This window comes from Aythya ferina, assembly GCF_964211825.1.
Source record: "Aythya ferina genome assembly, chromosome: 14".
Classification (NCBI taxonomy): domain Eukaryota; kingdom Metazoa; phylum Chordata; class Aves; order Anseriformes; family Anatidae; genus Aythya; species Aythya ferina.
The window spans coordinates 19778782-19786056 of NC_140312.1; the positions used below are offsets into that span (position 1 = coordinate 19778782).

Here is a 7275-nt window from a genome sequence, read left to right on the forward strand (position 1 = left end):
CAAAACTGAACACAGTACTCGAGGTGCAGCCTCACCAGAGCCGAGTACAGGGGGACGATCACCTCCCTAGCCCTGCTGGTCACGCTGTTCCTGATACAAGCCAGGATGCCGTTGGCCTTCTTGGCCACCTGAGCAGATTGGCCTTCCACTGACTGCTGCATCCTGCAGCCCAAGCCAGTTCCCCTGACAGAGCTGAGCAACCCTGAGAAATGAGATTTTCCACCCCGTGACATGGTCAGAGGAGCACCAGCAGCACCCAGGAAGGGAGAGCCAAGGGTGCTCTTAGCTGGGAAAGGCATTTTTGGTCCTTGCACCTCTGATAATCAAAGGCAGCAGAGATTTCCTGATTTACCCCAAAGAAAGGGGCACAATCCCATTTGCAAGAGGACGAGCCTCACAACCTTCTGGCAGTGCTGGGCATGCTGACCCTGCCGCTGCACCCCCCCTGGCTGTCCCCTTGTGCCGGTGTCAGCCCGGGGCTGTCCCCTGCACTGAGCCTGGGGACAATATTCCTTAGGTAAAATATAACAAGGCAAAAATCTGCAAATGCCCTTCCAGAGCAGTGCAGAGGGAGCCATGTCATGGGGCCTGCGGTCAGGAGGGGACGAGGGCTGAGTGTGCCCTGCACCTGCCAAAGGCCAAGTGTGGGACCCGGAGCAGAGCCAATGAGCAGAGCCTGGCCCGGAGACACCCCGTGCTGTGCCAGCACCCGCCTGCGGGCTCGGGTTTCAGCCGCCTCTGTTTGTGGATCTGGAAATGTTGTGGGACCTGGGCTGTGCGGGGTGAGGGGCAGCAGCAAATGGGGCTCCTCCAGGTGAGGGCACGTGGCCCCAGGGGACCTCGCCAGCCCCCCGCCTGGTGACACGCTCTCCTTGTCACCAAAATTCAACGTGGCCCCAAGAGGACTAGCCTAAGGGCTCCCAGCTGGGGGGCAGGGCTGGGTGGCCATCCTGGTGGGCAGCGGGGAAGGGGCTCTACAGTGGGGCGGTGGGGTAAGCTGGGGGCAGCAAGTGGGAGAGTTCTCCCGGGTTCTGCTGCCGCCCTGCCACGCAGCCAGCTCCATCCACACGGGCTGTGAGCGGCCGGCACTGCTCCCCACGGGGCGGGCAGCGGCTGGCAATGCTGTGCCCCCACTTTGCACTGGGTTTCTTCACTGGGATCCTTTCCACAAGCTCTGCTGCTTTTCCTCCTAAGCCCGGCCGGGCTCTCGGCTTAGTGCTGCACTTCAGCAGGAGGCACCAAGCTCAGGGACCCAGCATCACTTTTCCTCAGAGCTTTCTTTGTCCAACGGCTCCTGAGCAGCTGTGCTTGCCTTGCATTTGCACAGCTTCACGGCCAGCAAGGATTCACTGCTGCAGAAGTGCAGGGGATGATCCGCATGGCTGCGATGTGGCCCCTTACTGCCTGCAAGCCCCCAGCAGCATCAGCATGGAGCGCCGTCAAAGCCCTCGTACAGGCACACAAGGGGCTGATGTCCCTCCTGCCCCATGTCTCTGCGTGCTACAGCTCTTTCCCTGCAGCAGACAAAGGAATGGAGATGCTCTGCATTTGTCAGAGCCTGGCTCCAGTCAGCCTACTTTTGCATCCTGCTCTTCTCCAAACCTTCATCCTTGCACATGGAGCTGAAGTCAGGCTGTTACTGCAGAGGAAACCTACAGAGAGAGAAACGTTGTGGCAGAGGAACAAGAAGGGCTTGAGGATTAGCTGCTGAAACAGATGGGAATTTCCTGGGGCGAGATGCAGAGCCGAGCGGGGCAGGGAAGGCTCTTGTGTGGTGGCTCATGCTGCCCGCCAGCTGCGTGGGCTGCGCGAGGACACCACAATGCTCATGGCCTCCTCGTGGCGGTGCCGGTGACTCACAGCGCTGCGGGAAGCAGCACGTGCAGCTGGGGCTGAGCCCTGCTCCAGAGCCCTCAGCACCATGCACCGGGGATGGGATGGCAGCTAAATAGGGCTCAGGGCATGCCACTCACCCCGCTGCCCCAGGAAGGTTGACCTCATTGCATCCCGATGCAAGGAGCCAGGCCTTCCCCTTGCCTTTTGGGCTGCAGCTCGCCATGTGTGTCCCCTGCAGCAGCTCGTGGAGCAGTGACACTGGGAATATTTGCTTACCAGTGCCAACAGGAGCTATGCTGTATGGTGCGTGTCCCTCGTGCTTATTGTCTCAATCCCGACGAACTCCAGCTCTCGCACTGCGTTCAGTGTCTGTCATGTCCCATCAATGTCACCCCCTGTCCCTGCCTCAGCTCTGCCTGCTGGGCTGCCAATGGCCCCAGTGGTGCTCTTTGCCCGGCTGCTGCCTGGCAGGTCCCCATCGCTGTGCCACCAGCCCTGCTGAGCACCTGCACCCCTGCCTTCCTCGCCCCACCTTCTAGCCCTCTGCCTTCCTCCCCCCTGCCTTCCTCCCCAGGGGCCCTTGGAGGGTGGTGGTCAGGGGCTCAGGAGCCAGGTGTGGAGGCAGCAGGTACTGATGTGGGCCTGGGGGTCTGCATGACTGGCCCTCCCAGCACCTCAGCACTAGCTCCAGCCAGCTCTATAAATAAAATCAGGCTCTTTTATCCCACCAAATAAGCTTTCATTGATTTTACCGATTCCTCCTCTTCCTCCCTCCCCTGGTCTCTTTGATACATGGAATCAGCTGCAGAGGAGCTCTGTGAGTAGTCAGGCTGGCGGGGAATATGCCACCCCCCTCCCGGAGATAGCTGCTCTCCCCTGGTTTTCGCTCATGCTGCTGGAGAAGCAGCAGCACAGCTCCCTGGTGGAAGTTTGCCGGCTAATGATTTATTCATCTCCTCCTGCCAGTACCATCACTGGCAGTGAGGGAGCCCCAAGCCCTGCGCCACAGGGAGGAGGGTGGGGAGCTTGGGGCTCTCTGTGGCCGAGGGAGCTCGGTGTGAGCTGACACACGGCTCCCTTCTCCGGCTGCTTCACCTGCAGCTGTGCCAGGATAAGGGGCCAGTCCTGGGGCTCCGCATCCCCACCCCAGCCAGGGTGCAGGCTGGTCCTAGGGCTCTGCCTGCTCCCATGCAGGCGATGCTCAGCCCCCCAGCCGGGCTGCGAGCTGCTCGCTTTCAGCAGTTCCCATGCACACAGCAGCTCACTGCGCAAAGCCCGCTAGCAACAGAAATAATGCAGCAAAATCACAGCTCGCGCCATCTCCTTGACGCTTGGAAATGCCTGGAGAGCTTCAAAAGCCGCAAGATGCTCTCGTTCCCATCCTTTTCCCTGCTGCTTTCACCACTCGCTGTCTGTGCTTTGGACCCCCCTTTCCGGAGGGGAACGGCTCTTTCTCAGACGGTGACAAATTCAGCGAGGCAAAGGCTGCCTGCATGCTGCAGCGGGAGGCAGGCAGCCGGTGTGCTGCCTGCCCGAGCGGGGCTGTGGGTGACTCATCGCCATGCAGCATGCAATTACAAAGGTGAGTGCAGGCCCCTACTGCTTTGCACAGGTATCTGTGTCAGCTGGGGCTATTTTGATCTCTCCTGTGTGCTCTCGGCTCATTAGGAAGGTAAGGAATACAGCCACGTAGCTAATTTGCCTGCCATGGGGACAGGCACAATATTCCCAGGAGCAAAGAGCTGGGAGTTTGGGTATTGCATCCAAATCCCCCAGTCGCACAACTGGGGTAGGGGGGAGCGGCATGCCCACACGTTTTATGCAGTGAAGGGCATGCACACAAACCGAATGGAGGCATCGTGACTGCACAGCACCATTTCTGTGAACTAAGCGACAGGCAGGGAGAATTTGGGGCTGTTATTATTAGCCGTGCTGATACATATAAGAAGGAAGCATCAGAGCTGGGGTGAAGCTGTATTTGGGAATGGCCTAGCTGGCAAAGCAGGGGGGGGGGCAACGGAATAAATGGAGCAAGGCAGAGTGCAGCAGTGCAATTTCTCCTCCTTGCCAAAGCAGGGAACTGGGAGCTCTGAGGGGCCACGTCTCTCTCATGACCCGCATGCTGACTGCACGCTGCCCCCCGTAAAGCCACTAAGCTCAGCGGCGCTTGGAGAGTGAGATCTTTTGATTTCCAAAATATTTGCCCAAGACTTCACTCATTACTCTTCCTTCTCTGCAAGCAGGAAGCGGCGGAAGGCTCAGACGTTGAGCGGTTCTTGGCTGGGCTCCAGGCAAAGGGCTGCATCCCTACAGCTGCAAACAGCACTCCCTGCAGGGCTTTCAGCAACCGGGGTTGTCACAGCAGGGCAGCAGCTGCAGCACAGTCCCCTTGGCCATGAGCGGGTGCAGCTCTGTCATTGCACCACAGCTTCGTTCCCCAAAACTTGTCCATGCCAGGATGTACGCACCGTACCCACCTAAGAAGCCCACCTGGGTTGCTGCCTCGCACAGCCTTCAGCAGCTTTCCCAGAGTGCTGGAGGTTCGCTCAGCTTCACCTGGAGGCTGCAAATGCCCCGAAGACAAACAGTGTTCATCTCCCCACTGGGCTTGGGAGGATGGGGCTGCAGGCATGGGAGCAGGGGCAGGGGCAGGGAGTGCAGGGCAGGGAGGCTGGGGGCACCTCCCACAGGGCCTGACCAGCGTGGGGCTGTCCTTTAACAGCACAACTTACTTTTAATAAAATCCAAGCTAAGCAGCGGTGTTGTCAGGGTGATAAAAATAAAAAAGCAGCAGGGGTCACAACCCTCAGCATTCCCTGGGAATGGGGCCTGGCAGTGGCCAGGTTGGGCTCCCACTCCAGCCCGATGGTGGCATGGGAAGGGGGGGAAATATCCAGTGTTGGGAAAGGCTCCACGTGCCAGAGAAGACAAAACCTGATTTATTATTATTATTTTTTTTTTTTTTTATGACAAGTGCACTTCTTACATACACTTGTTATTTTCTAAATATTTAGTAGCTTTAATGTCATTTGTTGCACGCATAAATGAGCAAACAGGACATACACAAATGTTGAAAAGTAAACTAGTTTGTTAAACTTCGTTAAAATAAATTATGGAAATACGTAGATTGGAATGGACTGGTATCACATTAGCAACAGTGATAAGAAATGTTGTTATCCATACAAATCTAGCTCTTTGAGGCATGGCTTTGACAGCGTGCGTAGAGTCAATACACAAACTGTGGCAATTGGTGGCATCTCCATTTGCCCAGAGCCGTGGTCGGTCACAGGACAGAGTTTCCTATCCCAGGCTGATGACCAAGCTGAGATCTTTACCTCGAGGTTGTCCCTGGATGTCTCCTCTCTCTGGCTCACCCCTGCTGGTCATGTGCACAGCACCAGCTCCCCGGGCCCAGCCCCATGATGACAGCACACCGGGGGGTGCAGAGGAGTGGGAGGCTCTTTGGAGAGCCCAGTCTGGCTCCCACATCCCCACATCCCCACAATGTCCCTGTGGCGCTGAGCGTGCCCCCCCCCCCCCCCCCCCCGAGGCCTTGTCGTGGTTCCGAGTGGGCAGCCGAGCACCACCACAGCCGCTCTCTCACTCCCCCTCCTCAAAGAGGAATGGGGAGAAAATATGTGAAAAGGGCTCAAGGGTTGAGATAAGGACGAGAAAATCACGCAATAATTATTGTAACGGGCAAAACAGACTCGGCATAAGGAGATAGTAAGATTTATTGCCTACAACTAACAAGCGAGAGAAGTGAGAAAACAAAGGAAAAAAAAAAACAAAAGCACCTTCCCCCCCCATCCACCCTCTTCCACCTCCTCCCCCCGAGCGGCGCAGGGGAACGGGGAATGGGGGTTATGGTCAGTCTACAGCGCTTCTTCTCTGCCGCTCCTTCTCGGTCACTCTCGTCCCCTGTGCTGTGGGGTCCCACCCACGGGATGCAGTCCTTGATGAACTGATCCGGCGTGGGCTTCCCACAGGCAGCAGCTCTTCCAGAACTGCTCCAGATATGGGTCCGTACCACGGGGTCCATCCCTCAGGAGAAAACTGCTCCAACCTGGCTCCCCCACGGGCAGCAGCTCCTGCCAGATCACCTGCTCCTGCGTGGGCTCCTCTCCACGGGCTACAGCTCCGGCCCGGAATCTGCTCCGGCAGGGGTCTTCCACAGGCGGCAGCCTCCGTCGGTGCAGGGCCACCTGCTCCACCGTGGTCTCCTCCACGGGCTGCAGCATGGAACCCTGCTCCACCGTGGTACTCCATGGGCTGCAGGGGGACATCCTGCTTCACCATGGTCCTCACCACAGGCCGCAGGGGACTTCTGCTCCGGCGCCTGGAGCACCTCTCCCCCTCCTTCTACACTGACCTTGGCACCTGCAAGGCTGTTCTCTCACTCCCGGCTGCTGTCTGGCGCAGCGTTTTTTTCCCTGTCTTAAATATGCTCTCACAGAGGCGCAAACAACATCGCTTATTGGCTCAGATCTGGAAAACAATGGGGCCCTTCCCAAACATGGGGCATCTTCTAGATCTTTCTCACAGAAACCACTCCTATGGCTCCCTGCTACCAAAACCTTGCCATGTAAACCCACTACAGGCCTACTCGCTGTTCCCTGCAGCAGGGCTGCCACTCTTGGCAGGGCCCTGCAGGGGCAGGGTGCCACTCCAGGGCTCCTTTCAAGCTCCATTTCTCCCTGGATTTTCTGGACCAGCTTTATTTGCAGGCGAGAATCCTATGATCAGCTTCATTTGAATGCTGCTTCTCCTGGGCAGAGCATGGCCATGTCTGGGACAGAACAAAACCAGCATTCACAGGCGGGCATTGAAATTCCCAGCAGCCATCCCATCCCCTCACTGCTCTGGGTTTGTCCCTGGGCAGCAGACAAGCCGCATCTTCAGGGAAGCTCACCTGCGAGCAGCATCCCTCCTGCTCCCTGCTGCGAACATGAGATCTGGTCAGGGGCTGCCGGTGCATTCCCAGACTTGTTCCTTCCTCATCATCTGGCCTCATCCCCCAGGGCTGAGCCGTGCTGCAGGGGTGGCCACAAGCCAGCCCCCAGCACTGCACCTCCTGCTCTGACAGCACAGCCCCAGCCCCAAGCCTGATGCCATGGGGCTTTGGGCCACCAGCAGCCAGGGCACCTGAGCAGCTGCTAAGTGCTGCATTTTCAGATCCCAACGTGGAAGAGGAATGGCTCGCAGGTGGCGTGGCTTGGGTGGGTTTGTCCCTTTGGTCGCACCAAGGTCCCCATCCCCAACAGGGTGCCAGCAGGCGGTGCTGTCCCAGCCAGGGACAGGTAGCTGTGGCACGGGACTGGTGGGGACACGTTGCCTGTGAGCCCAGCAGGGCTGCTGCTGCGAATGAGTTTAGTGGCCTTGATTTAATTCCCACTTGTGCATGTTTAAAAAAGAAAAAAAAAAAAAAAAAAAAGAGAA

General features: G+C 57.8%; 1 long non-coding RNA gene across 1 annotated transcript; it reads left to right on the forward strand.

Annotated features, from left to right (window-relative positions):
• The first annotated feature begins 3203 nt into the window (after positions 1–3203).
• LOC311444599 lies at positions 3204–4592 on the forward strand. Its single transcript, XR_014697977.1, has 2 exons — positions 3204–3418; positions 4080–4592. It is a non-coding gene; the product is annotated as an uncharacterized lncRNA (long non-coding RNA).
• Positions 4593–7275: the final 2683 nt, after the last annotated feature.